This window comes from Epinephelus moara, chromosome 12 (genome assembly GCF_006386435.1).
Source record: "Epinephelus moara isolate mb chromosome 12, YSFRI_EMoa_1.0, whole genome shotgun sequence".
Lineage (NCBI taxonomy): Eukaryota > Metazoa > Chordata > Actinopteri > Perciformes > Serranidae > Epinephelus > Epinephelus moara.
In genome coordinates, this window is record NC_065517.1 from 30,364,490 (window position 1) to 30,373,356 (window position 8,867).

Below are 8,867 nucleotides of genomic sequence, written 5' to 3' on the forward strand. Positions count from 1 at the left end.
ACACTGGCCCAGGTGGGAGGGGAGGTGGCTGGGTCAAACAAACTCTCAGAATTTTCACCAAAAAGGCCACTTTTTGTGTCCAGTGAGAAACCAAAAGTCAGTCGAGTTGTTTAAATAACGACGAAGTATGCTAGATTGTGTAGCATACTATGCTAGTAACTGATGTCACGTTACATTAGTAACAAGCATAGGCCCTTATTTTAAGCCAAATCATGATTTTTCTCTTAACCTAACCACTTGCTTTTGTTGCCTAAACCTAAGGACGTAAACCTAGAAGTTTCGAACCAGCTTTGTAAATTTGTTTTGAAAAAGTAACAATGCATGTAATGTAGGTAAACTGACATGCAGCCGAACAACCAAAACTGTGCAGTAGGGCTACCTAGCATGTCACATTTTGGTGCAGCGGGCCATTGACCAAGTGTCGGTATTTGATGTGTTGAGAGTGAGAAGTGTTGAAAAATTAGCAATAACAATGTAGCGTTAGCTAGCTAGCAGGTAAACTTCGGAGACATCTGCAAAACCAGCATTTTGTTATGCTTGTTATAAAGAAAGGGACTGTAATACACTGAAATGACATTGAACTAACAAAGTGATGGTTATCATAAGTTTTAAATCTTTATTAATGAAGATAACAGCTGTGGGTTACTTTTGTTGTTTAGGCAGCCATCTTGATGATTTCTCAAAACACAGATATGAAATGTGCCTCTGAAAAACCTCCATTTTAATGGCCATGTAGCCCTAACACCTCGTCATACCCCTCTATCCCAACAAGAATCGAAACACCCTGATGTGACTGTGCAAAATGGAGGGGTGGGGTGAAGTGGTAGGGTCAAGGGGTGTGTTGAAACTGGGGCAAAAGAGTGTGAAATTATCAAGTTTGGCTGTTTAGGACTTGTGATTTGACATCACTCAACTGATGGTGTGTGTGTGTGTGTGTGTGTGTGTGTGTGTGTGTGTGTGTGTGTGTGTGTGTGTGTGTGTGTGTGTAAGGTTAAGGTAGTTGACCTCTCCACATCTCATTTCAACCTAATCTATGTTTGCGTTGCGTGTGTGTATCAGTTCTCCCATGAGACGCAGACATAATGCTACCGGAGGCTAACAGGAGATGACCAAGAGGTGAGATCTGAGTTGTGATTAAAAACCAAGAAAGCCCCTGACACACACACACACACACACACACACACACACACATGCAAACATCCAACATCAAATCTCAAGAGACCCTTAAGATCCTCTGAACCCAAAGTCCCAAGGCAGGAAGCAGACAAGTGTGTCTGTGAGTATTAGCTGATTAGTGTGTGCATGTGTTTGTTTGTGTGTGTGTGAGTGTGACCCAAGCTCCGGTGCAGCTAACAGACACGTCCACTTAGTAGGAGAGGACAGACACAACAGCACCTTACCTTTACAGCGTAATGACAAACAGATGTCTGCTGACCTCTCTGCTAAACGTTAGCTGTAACATTTAATTACTGGAGTATCATGCTAAAAACAGAGTGCGTGCTCTTGCATATTTTTCCGATGACACCGCACCGTAGGCAGTTATGAGAAAACTCAGCCCAAAAATATCTGTACTCTGTTGTTGCCAGATTTACTGACATTTTAAAGTCATTAACATTTGAAGAGTTTTGTAAGAACACCGTTGCAACAGTGCTCGACACAATCATTCAGAGAGATATCCAGGAAGAGATATCCATCTCATCAGCAGATCATGAGACAATGGGCCCTTGGGCACAGACATGCAAAGGGCCCCAGCACCTCTCCTACGTAGGAGCAAGACACTCAGACTCGGCTGTGTGGTTCATTTTGAAGATTTCTCCACCAAGCCCTCGCCGACAGAGCCCCAGATAACGCGGTGACGTCACCAAACTATGTTTTTTTAACTTGGAGACAACACATGGTAAAGGCATGGATATTCTTCCCAGTGTTGAATCAGATCTGCCTCCAGGGCCTGGGTCCAAACAGGGCCTGGGTTGTTGCTTGCCGGCTTGTCAGTGTTGCCAGATCTTGGGAAAGAAACAAGCAACCAGGGCTATGGAAACAAAAGTAGAAGGAAAGGTTACACAGAATGATCCTTCACTTCCAGGTTGGATTGATCAGTTGATGCTCTGCTCACACTGTGAGGGTTCTGACTAACAAAAATAAGTGTGAGCAGCTTTGATCATTACGAATGTGGGAATTTCACTACTTACGCTTACAGTTCTGTCCTCCCTTGTGCAAGTATCAAATTCTGCTCAAATACGCTCCTGTACGCTCTCAAATGTGACTTGCACTAAAAATTAGTTTTGTGCTCTCTCTCCTTTGTTATCAATATTCTTCCATATTTTTCCACTGCCCTTTATTCTTTGTGAACAGTGTGTTTATATCTCTCACTCCCTTCTGCTGTCTTTCCTCTTGCTTTTGAAAAGATTGTTGAGTTGTTTAGGTTGCAAAGAGGTGTGACAGAAGCTATTCCATCAAATTATCTCATATTCCAAAGAAGTGCTATTGCCTCTGAAACACACACACACACACACACACACACACACACACACACACACACACACACACAGATCTGTCACTGTGCTGTATCAGCTGTTGTCCAGCTGTTTGATTTGTATTTACTTTTTGGCTTATTTATTTGACAGCAGCAGCCTGCGTCTGAAGAGGTGTTTGTGTGTGTTTGTGTGTGTTTGTGTGTGTTTGTGTGTATGTGTGCAATTGTGTTACTCTTACGATTTCATCATCATCATCACTGTTAACTTTTTTAATTAATGTTTTATAGGCTTATGTTAATGCCTTTTTTCGCTTTAAACTTCATCTCTGCTGTTTTGTTAATAACTAAATTAGTAAAAATCCTTGCAGTTATCATTGTTGCCATCATGTTTTGACACATTTGATTGCTGATTAAACATATTTCTTCAACATAAAATTGGTAAAATGTAAATGCTCAACATTCCTGTGTTATGAAAACCTTCCCATCAGCATTTGTAACAGTGAAACTTTAATGAAAATCAATTTATCTAGTTGAAATCAGTGTTTTCAGAGGATTGAAAAATAAGTATGTTTAACCCCATTTCCACCAAACACTTTCAGTATGATCCAACAGTAACCCTTCAGACATGGCACCTAGACCCTAGCGTTTCCACTGCAAACAGTACTCTTAAATGTGGGCGGGGTTGTTGTCACTCACTGCTCCGTCCAGCACTCACTGTATTTCCTCATCAGCAGTGACACAGAGGGAAGTCGGCACCTCGTTTATCGTCCACAGAACGAGGCTGCACGCCGACATTTTCAGAACAAAATAAAACAGGCTGTGTTCAGGCTGCTATTTAAAAATAGCGGGTTTGTGCATTTAGTCCTTCTCAGGCAAGCTCAGGGGTTTAGAGTTGCCCACTGGAAAGACGCTCCACAACAATTTTTTTCCCCCTCCAAGTGAGGATTAGAATATATGTAGTGCACATAACCCGATTGAAATTAATGTATATAAACCCTTGAAGATCCACTTATTACTGAAACTGTATGTCATATAAAAACTAAAGTAATGGTCAAAGTTGTCACAGTGAAATTTAAGGTGTGTTGATGGATTCACATCATCAACTCATGCATTGAGTAACATTACAAGTTAACGTTCCACCTTAAAAGTCGCCAACAGTCGGCCTAATGAATTCAGTTTTTTCTCCGACTCCAAGAGGCAGCAAAACCGTCCTCTACTGACCAATCAGACTGCAGTGTTCACAGCTCCACCTTTTAGTACCAGATCTGTGTGCTAGGTACCCAAAATGCGGATGCTACGCAACGTTTCCATTGATACCATCCACAACTTTTTCGCAGTTGAAACGGAAACAAAGTGTACGGAACTGAACTGAACTGAACCTTACTGCTTGGTGTAAACGGGGCTTTTGTTACAACAAATCGTAAATACATGCGTGACAACTGTACTTAAATTGCGTAACTTCAAAACAATATTGACTCTTGGCTTCACACAGGACACGAGGTGAGGGAGGGGTCGGGATGAGGGGGTTAGTGGCTTATCTAGGGCACTGAATGTGCTACGTCAGGCACTGGTCTCCCAGATGAAAAACCACTTTTGTTTTAGCCATGCAGCTCCCCTTACTCACACTTGGGGTCAAGTATTACAAAAAGGTTTCACTGGACTTAGTGACAAAGCAGCGGTATTTGACACCCAGGCAGTCAGAACTAACTGAATTACAACATGCTGGTATTTACTGGAGATACAATAAAGCCATCTGCGTTAAGGTAAAATAAAGGTATATCTTGAGGCATGTGGACTTTTCCAGGACTGATGATTCCTCGCTCTGTTTTTCCTGCATTGTTAAAACACTCTTTCTTCTTGGTTTGGTGAAAAAACACAGAGCAGATCCATCAGCGAAATGGTGGTCCTTATCTATCTCTTTCCCCCTGGATGCTAATTAAAGATAATAAACCTTGCAGATCATTTCTCTGCAGCTCCAAACTCACCGTCACCTCTGCTCCTCTCGCACCTGCACTCACATGGCCAGATGGGGCGAAAGCATGCGCACACACACACATACACCAACTCGCCTAAACACATGGCTGTTGGCTTGTCCTGAGGCAGCAGGTGTGTGTAAACTAAAATGTTGCAGATAGTTGCATAGGCAACACTGAGACGCATGTTTAAATAAGCATCAAATGATAAAAATAGTGTCAAGGGGCTTTTAAATACACATAACGCTACATCTTTCAAACACACGCCAGCGTACACATGCATGCACACACAGATTAATTTCTTTGTATGTCTAAGTTTAAACCCCTCGTTTATCTTTGCTCCACGCCTTAAACACAGGTGTTTGGAGAGCTCACAGATGAGAGTGTGATGCCAGAAATCATGATATCATATAACTATGTTCAAGTCCTCATTTTCTCTCACACACACACACCCACACACAATTGTTTCCCACAGAAAATTCCCCCCTCTACTTCACTTATCACAAACACACAGACTCCTCTCAAACGCTTCTCTTTTTCCCCCTCACCAGCTTGGTCCATGCGCAGATATTTATTTAGCCCAGAGACAGAGAGTCTCATGAGCAAGAGATTTTTATTGAGCAAGAAGATAAAACGGAGAGTTCTGCTCTGTGTCCATTAGGGCGAAAATGGCCAGAAGATCGTCTGATGAAATGGAATAAACTGTTGTGGTTATCTTCCCTGGCTGCTGCGGTGGAAGAGAGCCAGAGAGAGCAAGAGGGACCACATATGTGTGCGCATGGAACTACACAAAACACACACACAAATGTACCCCTCCTTGGTATTGCCCAGGTCTGTATTTATCCCTAACCATAACAGAGCAGGCAGATAATGGCTGATGGGACTGTCGTAAAAATAACCTGGCACACGTCTGTTTGGATTAACCCCGTCTCCTCACTCCTCCTTTCTCCTTCTCTATCCCTCCATCATGTTTTATTACTCTTCTCTTTTCTCACCACTATCTATCTATCTATCTATCTATCTATCTATCTATCTATCTATCTATCTATCTATCTATAAAATAAGCTTTAAGAACACCAACATGAAACACACATTCTCGTCTTGCCCTTTAACTAATATGTTGCATATTTATTTTGGAAGTCTCTTATCAACAGAAAAACCAACGGGGGCTGCTTATTTTCCCTCCAAACTATTCTCTCTGTTTGCGTAAGATATAAAATACTTGTCCAAATATGTTAAAAACTGATTGTGAGAGAGGGGAAAAAACAAGACGGAGAACAAAGAAGCAGCATGTATAATCACAAGCACTTCCCTCTTGGTGATTTGGGGGGGGGGGGGGTTGAACTGCACCCACACACAAACACTGTGCATAAAATGTTAACAAGACGTTAAATCTGGTATTGAGTAATAATAAACTGACATATTTCCAGTGGTGTTCCCCCGCAACATGAGTCACTGTGTTGATTCTTATCGTCGTTGGGAGAACGTCCACGTATGCAACAGAAAGTGAACATTTTTAACTTGCATTAGCTGATTTTGTTGTATGCAGAAACACGGTGTAAACACAACATCAGCATGTTGTCAATGGTTAGCAGACAGTTGTCTGATTTACACATCCAGCAGACGTGTCATCTTTTAGCTCTGGTTTGTTCTCCACCAACTCCTGTCTGACTCTTTAGCTGCTAAATGTTCTCTAGCTCGTCAACAGTGTTGGGCTCGTTACTCTTTTCAAAAGTATAATATTACTCTACTTATTACTCCCTGCCAACAGTAATTAATTACGCTACTTGTTAAAGTACTTTTACATTACACCCTATAAAATTGGTGACTGCGTATCTCCCCAAAATTCAGGCGTGTGCCTCTGTGTGAATGTCAGGGTAATCACCGTAAGTGTAGCTAAGGCTATATAGCTTCTATTTCTGTTGCCTGTAACCAGTATTTTCCCAAAACTCTGCCCGAAAGACAGAAAGGAGCAACATTTCATCCACCACGTATCAAGCCACAAGCTTCATCACTTCTTTGTAGTTGCAGCTAAAATCCAGTTTTGGTTGTTTAGCCAGTGCAGGGCTAAAGCCGACCTCCGTGGCCATGCAGGGCTTACCTTTGGTGGAGTGTATTTCCTGGAGCTTCACATTATTGTGCTGTCGTTTGTAGTAGCCAAGGTGTTTCAGACCGGAGGTTTTAGGATGTGTTTTTCACAGTGGAAAGAGTTTTAGTCCGACTACCTGCAGCAACAGTGTTCTTGTTGTCTTTCCTCCCGACATAATCAAAGTGATGGGAATATGTTGTGCTGCTAAGGTAAGAGTTTCCAGATAGCTCACTGCTATGTGACGTGCTTGTGCAGCGCGACGATTACTAAAATGAGTCCTCTGATGTGACTGTTGTATTTCAAGTCAGTAGTGACATGATAACAAAAGTAACGTTGGAGTAACTGCAATATTATTACTGAAATTTCATTAGTAATTAGTTACACTACTCGTTACTGGAAAAAGTAATCTTATTACTGTATGTTCAAACCAACAGCGACCAGAGCTTCCAAAACGGCGGAAATCATTCATTTTAAATGAGATCCCGGCGACTTGAGCAACTTGGACAACCTGGTCGTTAGCCGCTCGTCTTGGGCGACCAAAGCAACCGGAGCGGTCCGGAGGGCAGTTAAAACTCGTTTAACTTTATGGTAATGAGCTCTGACACGGTTCGGTGGCAACCAATTGGAATGCTGATGTATCTTCGATGAAGCGGGTCCCTGAGAACAAGCCATGTAACTTTGGTTCCTGCAGCACACTTGTTCCGACAATGGATATTGAAAAGATTATTACTTGTGTTCGCACCCACCATAAAAACAGTGAGGCTTGGGACCGTGTCGCGGAGGTAGCTGGTTGGTCTGGTGAGTTTTAAAGTGTGTAATGTTAGTAATAGAGGAGAGAATTGCAGGCTAATGTTGCAACATAGCATACAAGTCTTCCTTGCTTGGTTTAAATGGGATGACATACTTTTTCATTGACCAAACATAACTTTCTGTAGGCCAACTATGAGCTTTTTGACTGGACAACAGCAAGCAGCAACTACGCTGCTTTCACGCCAGCAGTCCACTTTGCGGCTCCTTTAAATTGACAAGCACAATCGAACGTTCAGTGATTCACATGATGAGTGACTAGAGCGACCAAAGCTGCCACAAATATTTTTGACAGTCGTGCTTCTTGGGCATTTGCGAGAGACTTTGCCTCTTTGGAAGCTTCTGATTTGAATGTACAGTTACTGTACACAACTCGTTACTGCCCAACACTGCTAGTCACGAACGTTGTCTGTCTGCTGGACACAGGTGTAGATTTTAGGGGGGAAAAACATGTCCCCCTCAATATTTTTAGAACATGTGCATTTGTATCCCCCCCCCCCAAAAAAACCCCCCCCCAAAAAAAATGAAAGTAGCAAAGAACTTTTATTTTGACCCAATTAAAGACATTTACACCATAAATTGACGCAAAAAAAGCACAAATTGGTGCATAAAGAATCACCAGGGTGCAGGAAAAATTTTCTACCGGAGGAACCCCAAACCCCCCATTTAATGTGTCAGCCCCTCCCATGAAATGAACCCTACGCCCTTGTTGCTAGATGTTGGTGGTAAGAGGGTTGAGATGTAACAGAGTCAATTATACAGCAGTAATATGTGTAATAAAGTCAAATGTACATTTGTAATATTAAGTGTTATAATTACATAACATTTGGTTCAGTTGTATTTACCTGACATGCTTAGGCCTGCTCAGTCAATATGTGGAACGTCTGATACTTAGTTTCTATACCTCTATGTTCACCTCTGGGGATACCCCAACTATAAAGAGGTTTTATGCTAACATATTCCTGTGTCACTCAATTTGTGTAGGAGCTCAAGTGTATATGGTCGTAATTGACAGAGAATTTTGTTTTAACCTCTTGCTGTCAGAGTTGTCAGGAATAAACGGAGATCGCCATCAAAGATATCCACAGTCTGGGCCTCTTCATATCAACACAACGCAGACAACACTAGAGTCCACCGGTTACAGAGAGATTAACAAAGTGAAGAACGAGCTGAAAGACACTTAAATATCGCTACATCATATATACTAGTTCATACCCACTGAACGCACAGTTGCCCACGTACAGTTTCACGTGGTGTGTGTTTGGGATACAGGTCATAGGAAATTGCAGATTAAATAGTCAACTGAACCCATTACAAAGAGCAATGTATTCAGACAGAGTTTTTGTGAATTTGATAGTACGATTGCAGCCACAGTGATCAGTCGCATTTTAGCCATTTTTCTGTTGTTATAGCGCCACCCAGTTGCCAATTAGAGTTAAATTTCTCCAGTCACCTTGAGGCGTCCTGTTCTACATATCTACCAAGTTTAGTAAAAATCGATATGGCGGTTAGGCCTAGATAAGAA